The sequence below is a fragment of the Phalaenopsis equestris genome, unplaced genomic scaffold (genome assembly GCF_001263595.1).
Source record: "Phalaenopsis equestris unplaced genomic scaffold, ASM126359v1 Scaffold000256, whole genome shotgun sequence".
In the NCBI taxonomy this organism is placed as follows: Eukaryota; Viridiplantae; Streptophyta; class Magnoliopsida; order Asparagales; family Orchidaceae; genus Phalaenopsis; species Phalaenopsis equestris.
The window spans coordinates 1411634-1421870 of NW_018164698.1; the positions used below are offsets into that span (position 1 = coordinate 1411634).

Below are 10237 nucleotides of genomic sequence, written 5' to 3' on the forward strand. Positions count from 1 at the left end.
TATGTGGAATTTCAAGCTGAGTAAAAAGAAAAGTTGCATGGATTTTTTTTTTGTTATTAGATATGTAAATAAGTAAGACATGGATGGTATGTATGTAAATGCCCCTAAAATTTTCTTAAAAATAATAATAGTGCACTATTCATATTTCATATTTAATTTTCTTAAATTAGTTGTTATTAACTTTTTAAATAACATGCTAAAATTATTATGATGTTGATTATTTAAATAATGAGACATTTATTTTGAATTTTACAATCATTTTTTTTTTAAATTACAGCATTTTTATCAAATTTAAATAAAGTTATAATTTAGTACGCCATCAAGTTGAATCCCGGTTCAACCCTGGCTCAATTTTTGAACTTTAAACCTCTCCATTTACCTGTTCAATGTCCGGTCCGACTTTCTGAACCTTGATCTATAGCCTTTTTAACGTGATTTTAAATATTTAAGAGTTATATGCAGAAATATCAAACTTTAGGCATTATATATGTATATACATAAGAAACATATAGTATAAATAAATAAACCCTCTTAAAAAAAATCATTTATGTAGCCTTTGATCATTTTCTATTCCTCATATTTTGAACCATTTTTAATCCATTGCCATGCTAAAATAAATTATGTCCGTATTTTCTAATAAAATCATTTATTTTTCAAATTTAATAATTCATCTAATATTGACAAATATATAAGCTTGTTACAAATGATAAACTTGATGAAAAAAATGGCATTCAAGTTTATGTTAGCTTTCAAATGACAAACTTTATAAAATTTATCACATGCCTTTGGCAAAATCAAAATCCCATATTATCATTTAGCTGCTCAAGTTCATCTTCCTTCCTCCACCATGCGCCAATCCTCTCCCATTTCATGTTTCTCCCTCGCTTGCTACGAGCGGAAGTTTCCTACTGATCGCTTCACTTCATTCCAACCTAAAATTGCATCCCTCCCTTCAAATTCAAATTTTTTATTTATATGGAAAGAAAATTTGGTCTTCTGCCCCCTTTGGATGTATCAGTTTTGCCCTTGTTGAAATATCAATTTGCCCTTCGATGCCCTAGCCCCTCTCGCGTTAGGTCTAGAGGACAGATTGTGAATTGAAATATGATTCTTTGATGTTGACTTCAAATGGCATGTAGAGAGCTGAGATTGAAATATTGTTTATAAATGCAGATGCTCTTACTATTTGGTTGCTTACTAATGATTGTGATAGCTTTCTTATGCTCCATGGAGGATCAAATTTTATACTTCATGGACGCATCTGTAATATAAACTTAAAGCAAATGGTGTTATGCTCTTTGAAGAGCTATTCTACTCTAACATATTTATTTTACTTCCCTATAGTAAAATTATAGTATTAATATAATTTTCATTAGGGTTGTAACTGAGCCAAGTTAACCCGTGCGCTAGCTTTGGCTTGGCCGGGCTCCATAATTGACTCTTGAAGTGAGGCCGATGAGCTAACAAGACAAGCACAATCTATTCAACCTGACTCCTTAGATCCCGAGTCAGCTCATTTAAAACATAATTAATATAAAAAAAAATACTCAATATATATTTCAATGATTAAAATATTTAATATTTTATATTAATTTTCTCTTAAATGTTCATTCTATTTGTCATTTTATTATAACACTAGTTCGAATTGGTAATGTTTTCTCTCTTTCATAATAAACAAGCCGGCTCAAATTAGATTAATTAATCGAGCTGAAGCACATATCGAAGATAACTCGAGCCCAACTCTGACTCGTTTTCATCCTTAACTTGTCATGTTCACGTCAAGGGTGACTCAAAAGTCTCTTTACAAATTAATAATCACTTGTTTAAAATAAAATTATGAAATAATAATTAAAATATTGAAATAAATTTATATTTTATATCTATTAGTTGGATACTATATTCATTTCTGTCATTATTGTACTAGGTCATTTAAATGATCTACATGGGGCAACAAATGAAGTTAATAAATTGTGAGTTGACTCATAATGGTTTATTAAATTAAATCATGAAAAAAACAATATTATTTTAATATAAACAACCAATGATTTATTGGATTAAAAATTCAAAATAAAAATAGGCAGGAGTTAGAGGCCAAAGTAGAATATTTCATAAGAGTTGGTTGTTATTAATTATTTTTAATTATATGAAAAGTAAGTCGAACATAAAGCTTGGAAGGCTGTAAACATTTTCTTAAAGGGGTTAGTTAAATAATTTTTTTTTAAATATAAATAAATTATTATTTTTAGATGTCTTTTTAATGAAAAGGAAAAATTGACAACTAGAAGTAGTACAAGATATTCACATTTGCCTTTGCAAGAACAATGCTTGGAACTACTTTAATTGATTAAATTGAATTTAAGGTCCATTTGGAAAAGGATGTTTTAGCCATTCTAGCTCTAAAGTTTATGCATGCATGTAGTACATGGAGTATGTATATGAGGTGTATGATACAATATAATGAGAATCTTCGGTTAAGAAAATGGATAAGGAAAATATTTAATCTAACTATGATGCATGAGTTTATTCATTTCTTTAGTAGAATATTAGACGTATATTTTTATTTGACTCTTTTATTAAAGAATTATTGTCTTCTGCTTAGCAACAATTTTTGATGTCACACACGTTGGAGGTCATTTCAAATGTTATGAGATCATATAATGTTCATACGTAGCCTCCCGTAACACGAGGAATTCATAAATCCCTTTCACACACGTTTATGGAAAATCAGAGTTTGGGAAGATACATTTGCGCCGTGGTTCAGAACGCCCGTTGACATTAAAATCTTTGACATAAAACCTATAAAAATGCTCATTTTGAAGTTACGAAACCATGTTCTAGTCATACATAGTCTCCTACACCTTAATGGTTGAAAAAACCCTTCGTCTGACACTTTTCGCGAAGGTTGGGGTTCACCAAGCTAGACTGACGCTTAGGCACCTATGGGCCAGGCTAGGTGCCTAGGCGTCCAGAACATCCCCAGGGGCCATATACCCGAGATCTTGGCAAGTAGGCACCCAGTCTAGGAGCCCAAGCGTCATAAACAGCTCCCAATAGCCACAAAAATAGAAAAGACAGAAAGTATGCAGCCATTTTTGGCACCTAGGCGCTCAAACCAGCACCTATGCACTAGCCTTCTTCCAGATCCCAATTTTTCTAAGGATTTTGGCTGAATCGAAGCTGACCCAAACCCCCAAGCAGTTAAAAATTCAAGATTTTCTAGGGCACAGAGGAGATATGCATTAAGGAGGCAAAAAGTGGAATGATGCCACTTCTTATAACTTTTGGAGGGAGTTTTAGAAAGGAATGAGTGACTTTTTTTAGAAAAAAGAAGAGAGAAAGGCTAAGATTTTGGTATATGTGGAGGAGTGCTCTAGAGCTGGTGAGAAAAAAAAGCTTCTTCCTCCTCATTTTCTTCTCCAATTTTATCTTCTTCCTCCATGAATTTTCTTCTTCATATTCCTCTTCTCCTGCACTCCTCTTGGAGTGTGTGAGGGAGTTTCTCAGATAAGCTATATTGAAGGAGGTGAGCTTCATCTCTCCTAAGGAAGAAGGAGAGCTTCAACTAGCAAGGTTAGAGCGAGGAGCAAGAAAAGTGAATGCTTAATCAACCTCCGCACGATGAGTAACTTCTCTAAACCCTTGTGTTGTCTTTCTATCAAGTCTCTATGCTTTTTGTTATAATATTAGGTTTTTTGTTAGAGTGGACCATTAGGTTAGGAGCTTTTTTTCTTTGTGATCCCCCACGATCCATGAGATTTTCTCCATGCTCGTAGATCTAATACTGAAAGACGAGGTTGTAACAATCTCGCATTTTCACTAGTAGTTTCATTCTCATGACAGGCAGAATGACACCCGTTCGAGTCTAGAGAACAAAAATTCCCATGATTTTGACATTCTCTAGAATATGGAGCTTTTTTTCTTTCATGAAGAACTTTCGTTATATGTCAGGCAAAAGATGGTGGGTCGCCCCTCGCTCCACGATGATTGGTTGGTACACTTCATTACCATCTTACCATAAATTCTCGTGGGATCATTAGGATGAGTCTGATTCATCATTTGATTTGATTTGGCTTCATCTTTTGCATGTATTAACATCTATGTTGTGTGCACAACATGTATTAAAACGTGCATTAAAATGTTTATTTTTTGCATGTGTTGTTGATTGATGGCTTACAATGTCCTGCTTGATTGGCTATACCTCCGTCAACTTGATCGATCGACCTTCTTCAACACAATCGCATCAATCAACCACTTATGTCAATCTGATTGATTGAACTCCTCCAGCTCGATCGTATCGATCAACCACCTTCATTGACCAAATCGATTGGCTGCCTCTAGCCCATCAGCCACCTTTGTCGACTCGATTGATCGGCAACCTCCAGCTCAATTGTATCGATCAAACACTTCTGTCGACCCAATCACTCAGCTGCCTCTAGCCAGATTGTATCGATCGACTACTTCTATTGACTCGATCAATTAGGTGGCTTCGAGTTGATTATATTTATTGTACAATCACTCAAATTCACTTGAATGTTGCATTGTTGCATGTTTTTTTACATTACCAACATTAGGACATTTTCATCGGCACCATGCTATGCATCTACATGCATGTGCCCTCATATGCTTATAATGAGTACTTGTACCCTACTTAGGCATAATATGTCGTGCATCTGCTTCTTGACATTCTCCTGTCAGTATGCACCACATCATGTGTGTTTGTTTTTGCACTTGTTCACCCTTACATATTCTCTTGCATAGAATCCTATATGTGTTCTTGTTCTTTTTGTATGTTTCGGAGTCGATGCTTGTCTTACCATCTTCATACATGAAGATGATTAAAATAGGAGAGGAATCAGAAATAAGGGGAATACGATGAAAATAGGCAAACAATTAAAAAAGAATGAAGAGAACTTTTAGGTAAACTTCCCACAATTGGTCTAGAATGTACATCCAAAATGAGATCGGATTGAAGCGATTTGAAGCCATTTATGCAAAGAAAGCCTGATAAAGAAACTCATAACCATAGAATTAAGTTTTTTTTTTCTTATTTTGGGTCAAGAGAAGCTTCAAAGAAATGTATTTCTTTGGTTAGTTACATCTTGAGAATTGCTTAAAAATATTCTCGATAAAAAGGATCTTCCTTACAATATTTATGATATCTGGTTGTTTGAGAAACTAAAGGATTTTTATCATCTCAAGTGGGAGAGTCCCAATACTTTCAACGCTTTTACCGGGTCATAAAGCAGAGGGTAAATTATCATATCCACTAAGGGCGACAAGCCTAGGAATGCAGGCCCCATAAGAAAATGTCAATGATTGTTTCACAAGGATGACAAGGCTAAAAGAAATGTCAACATGAAGGGAAGGAATCCCTAAGCAGGTGGAGGTAGCCAGATCAGAATACCATAAGTTCGTCATTCCAAGCTATGGAGACTATAAGTCTACCTGGTCTTGAAAGTAGTCAGCCCAACTCAACCAGGGATCCTTGTTAGCAATCCATGTTTTGCAACATCCAAGGGAATCCCTATAGCTCTAAGGCTAGAGGAAAAAAACCTTGAATTTATATGACTCTATAAGAGGTAAAATAGGCAAATATGGAACTTATACTTATCAATTAAATGATGAATATCTAATAATAAAGTAAGAGGAAAGAGAGGTCTAGCTACAAAGCCAAAAGCACTATCACAAAGAACTTAAACCTCGTCTGAGTCAGGGAAGCCTCTAACACCCTAATCATGCTAGACAATCTGCTAGGTAGAAGTTCTATACTTAGCTTAGTCGATTGAGCAAAGGAGCTCATCCTTGGGACATGAAGAATGATGTAGTTGTCTACAAATTTATTTAATTGTAGAGACTCTATTAGGGATGATTTGGGAGATAGTCATATAATACAACCCATTTTAAAAGCAGTCTGATGACAATGCATAAAAAGTAAGTGCAGAAAGTAATTTGCTCATTTTAAAGTTCGGATATTTTAATCAAATTTTTTTTTATCATTAGAGTTTTCAAATTCTCCTTAATTTGCTTAGATCACATTTTTTGAAGAGTCCAGAAAAACCATAAGCCAAAAAAAAAAGAAGAAAATATCAGGCACGCTGCGCAGCTGTAAAACAAGCCAAATGAAATGAAAAAAATAAACTGAATGTCACTAGATCAACAACATATCCCATAAAATAGAAAAAAAAAACAATCGTACTTCACATATACATGTTCAGTCCTAGTTCTATACAACTAAAAAAATTTGGGCTTACAGTATGGGGCATGAGTAGCTGCTCCTAGTCCCCATCATGCGGTTTGGTGCATTGTGCACCTAAGAGCATGTGCCTATATTTCTGATACGAAATCCTTATAAACTCTAAAAATACATATGAAATTTAAAAAAAGAAAGACGAAATCTACAGAGAAGTTAGCACGAGTTATATTAATTCAATGTGTAATGAGTCATGTCTAACGAGAGAAAAACAAAACATAACTTGTAGAAAATGTTAGTTTTAAATCATTATTTGCTCCTCCTCTTTTTATTTATTTTTAAGCATGAGTCCCTGCAAGAAAATGATTTTAATATACTAGTGAGCGATTCTACACCCAGTAAACACACAAAGGCAACAATCAAACGGATGTCTGGCTATGACAACAAAATAGCTGAGAACAATAGTCATGACATCATAAAAACTAGCTAAGCATCCTAGTTCTATACTGACACATAAGCTACATAATAGTGTCTTAGTCACCGCATCTAAATATGTGTGCAGTGTAAGGGTTATGACTTTGATGGGGTCACTGATATCGACCCCATCTTAAACATCTAAGGGGTCTAATGTTTGTCACCCAAGGAGAGTTTTAAAAGGGTTGGCTTTAACATGGCCTAGTTTTGGTAAGTGCATAGTTTTAAAATAAGGCAGATAGCATAAATGAAGAAAATATAATGTTTTTTTTTAAATTAGGACCATTAAATTCGGGTTCGTAACATGTAAGGTGACATGCACTAGAACCTTTGGAACCTTAGCACACGTATGTTGTTCTCGATGCAATAATTTGCATTGCTCATTGAGATTTACTCAGCAAGCAATGCTCATTAAAGCATCATGATCAACAGGGGGATCACTCATCTAATGAACCTAATTTTCTATAAAAACACATGGGCAATTCACATGCAATCATGCAACAAGGATTCAGCACATCGTGGGTGCTCGAGTGAGATACAAACGATCACGACGGACGCCGAAAGGCGATTTAAATAACATGCAAAAATGCAAATAACTAAATTATGAAAAATACAAGTGGCATTCAAGTTTGCACACATTGTGTGCTCAATGGGTTCAGTGGCTTTATAGCGTAACCCGAAGAGCACACAACGTGAAATACTTACGACATTCAAGTGTGATGCCATAAGAGGTTGGATTCCATGTTTTTCGTTTAGGAAACTTACACATCGGTGGGCTAGCATTGCTAGCCACCACTCACTAAAAATATGTAAGTAACGCGCCACACACATATGGTGGCATATGTGTGCGGTGATACCACAAGTAACAGTGTTCAAAGAGAAATCACATGCAAGCAGATGCCAAAGGAAAATTTTGTTTTTTATGTGCAATGAGTTTAATGATCTAAGAATCATTCAAAATATATTTTTTTGTTGCACAAAAAAACAAAAACTCAAGCAATTAACGTGAACATGCGAGTAATGCAAATGTAAGTGCAAGAAAGCGACTTGCAAAAGTGGTTGGTTGATCACGCTTAGGTGGTCGATCAAACACAAAAGTGATTGGTATAATAGATCTTGGTGATCGATCAAACCAAATTGATTTGTTTTGTTGATCAAACATTGATGGCAGATCGAACCAAAGTGATTGACTGATCAAACCTATGTGACCAATTGAATCAAAATTCATCGGTCGTTCGAGCCTTGTTGGTTGATTGAACTGAAGTGTTTGGTTGTTTAGACTTTTGTGGCCTATTGAACCTATTTGATCTATCGATAAGGCCTTCATGGCCGATCAACCCATTTGATCGGTCAATCAGGCCTTGGCAGTCGATCTAACTGAAGTGTTTACATTTGTTGAATGCTACATACAAGGCATCATGAAATACATGCAATTAAATGTTAATCAATGTGATTTATGTCTAATTAAGTTCGTTCTAATGATCTCACATAGGATCTAGGATTTGATGAAGTTATAGTTACAGTTTGTTAGGAACGTAATGGAGGGCATATCTCTAATTATTTGGCAAGCACGAAGAGGATTTTCTATGAAGAAGACAACCTTCACGAAATGAAGGTTTTCCTTCATGGATATAGCCTTTGCGGTCTAAGGAATGTGGATCAAAGGACTTCTTCTTTATTCAGATTGAAGTGACTTCAACCCATTCATCAAGTGTTGAAGCCACCGAATAACCATGAGGTTGCTAGGTTCCTGGTAGACTGGGTTAATGTGCTAGGGATTAGCAAAAGAACTCAAAGATTTGTTGAGAGAAAAAAAAACAATGCTTCCTAACCTAATGACTCGCTCTAACAGAATGGCTAGCCTTATTTTTTCTAACATCTAGACCTAGAGGCTTGCTATGAATAACAAATGCTAGAGTTCTTAGAAGTTTCTCACCACACGAAGGTTGATGAAGCGTTATTGTGCTTACTCCTTGCTCCTATCTTGTTGGGATGAAGATCTCCTTCCCCATTAGGAATGATGAATTTTTTTCCATTTATTTTCAAGGTTGCTCATCCAAGGAAACTCCCTCACACACTTTAAGAGATGTTGGAGGAGGAGGAGGAACAAGAAGAAGATGACGATGAAGAAATTTTATGTAGGAAGAAGAAGGGTACAATGGGTTAAGAATGAAGGAGAAGAAGCTTTCTCCTTCTTCCCCAAAAGCTTTTCTCAAGGATTTTCTCCAAGATCCTTCTAAAAATATCCACCCCAAGCCTTCTCATCTTGCTCTTTTAGAGAAATCCAACCTCTTTCCTCTTCTTCTTACCAAAAATGGTTGCCATCCCTTTCCAATTTTCCCTCCAAAAGGCCTAAAAAAAGGTTATCTCTCCACTTTGTTTAAGGAGATCCTGCATTTTTAGATTGCCTAGGAGCTGGTGTCGGCCTCAATTTGATGAAAATTGTGAGAAAATGTTTGGTATAAAAGTGGTTTGGTGCCACATTCTGGGGCCCCGACACTTAGGTGTTGGGCTTTGGGTAGCTACTTTTTATCCTAATGGGTTTTTGGAGCTCCTGGACTGGCACCTACTTTCCCAGAGACTGACGATGTTGACCTCATTTTTAGTGAGGTCTAGTTTCTCTTCTTTGGAAGCCTAGGATCTAGCCATAGACTTTTCTTGTCGACTATCCAAGAGGACTAGTAGTGGAGCCTACATCGCTTAAAAATTCTAAGCACTTCCATATTATTTTTTGAATTTTCGCATGTTAGCTCTAACCTCTAGTGCTTAAAAGGTTGAAACCAGCATGAGTAAGCTCAGAGGGAATTCCTATAGAGTCAACTAAGGCCTTAGAGGCACCCTCTTTAACTTTGGGTGGCTCGGACTTGCACACACGCACTTGAACCTATCACAAAATCACACATCCCCAAACCACAAAATCACTTACATTTGACCTACTTCCTAACTCCTTTTGAAACTAACATGGGTGGTATCAAGCCTTTAGCTTTTGGTTAAGATGGCTAGGACCAGCATGTGAAAGATTCAAATTGAGTTCTCCTATGGATTCTATGGCTTTAGGGTAGTTTCATGGCTTGCATGTTCACTCTATCCAAATTCCATCAAAATAACCAAAGTGCCCTCTAAACCTTAAAGATCCCAAAACTCTCTGAATTCCCAATTTTTCATCAAAGGTCATTCTCAAATTTATCCCAAAAATCCTCAAAATTGACCGAAATTGCCAAAATTATCAAAATTACTCAATATTTCTAAATTGCCTCAATTTTCCACCAAATCCATTATTGACCTCACTTTTGGTTGAGGTCTAGAAAACTTCTTTAGTAGCCTAGGTCTAGCCATAGGACTTTCCTATTGACTAGTCTTAGAAAACTAGAAGAGGTACCCCACTATTAGAAATTCAAAACTCTTTTTTTTATTCAACTTGAAATTCCACATATTGATCTCAACCTCTAGCATTTAGTAGGTAAGATCATTATAAGAGAATTTAAGAAGAATCACTATAGGATTACTTGACTTTAGAGTCGACCCTGGAACTAGGATACACCATATCTTCACAATATATTAATCCATGGTTCA

At 35.6% G+C, this 10237-nt stretch overlaps 1 pseudogene; it reads left to right on the forward strand.

Moving 5' to 3' along the window:
- The window catches only part of LOC110024410, a 36831-nt pseudogene that overhangs the window by 397 nt on the left and 26197 nt on the right, over positions 1-10237 (forward strand).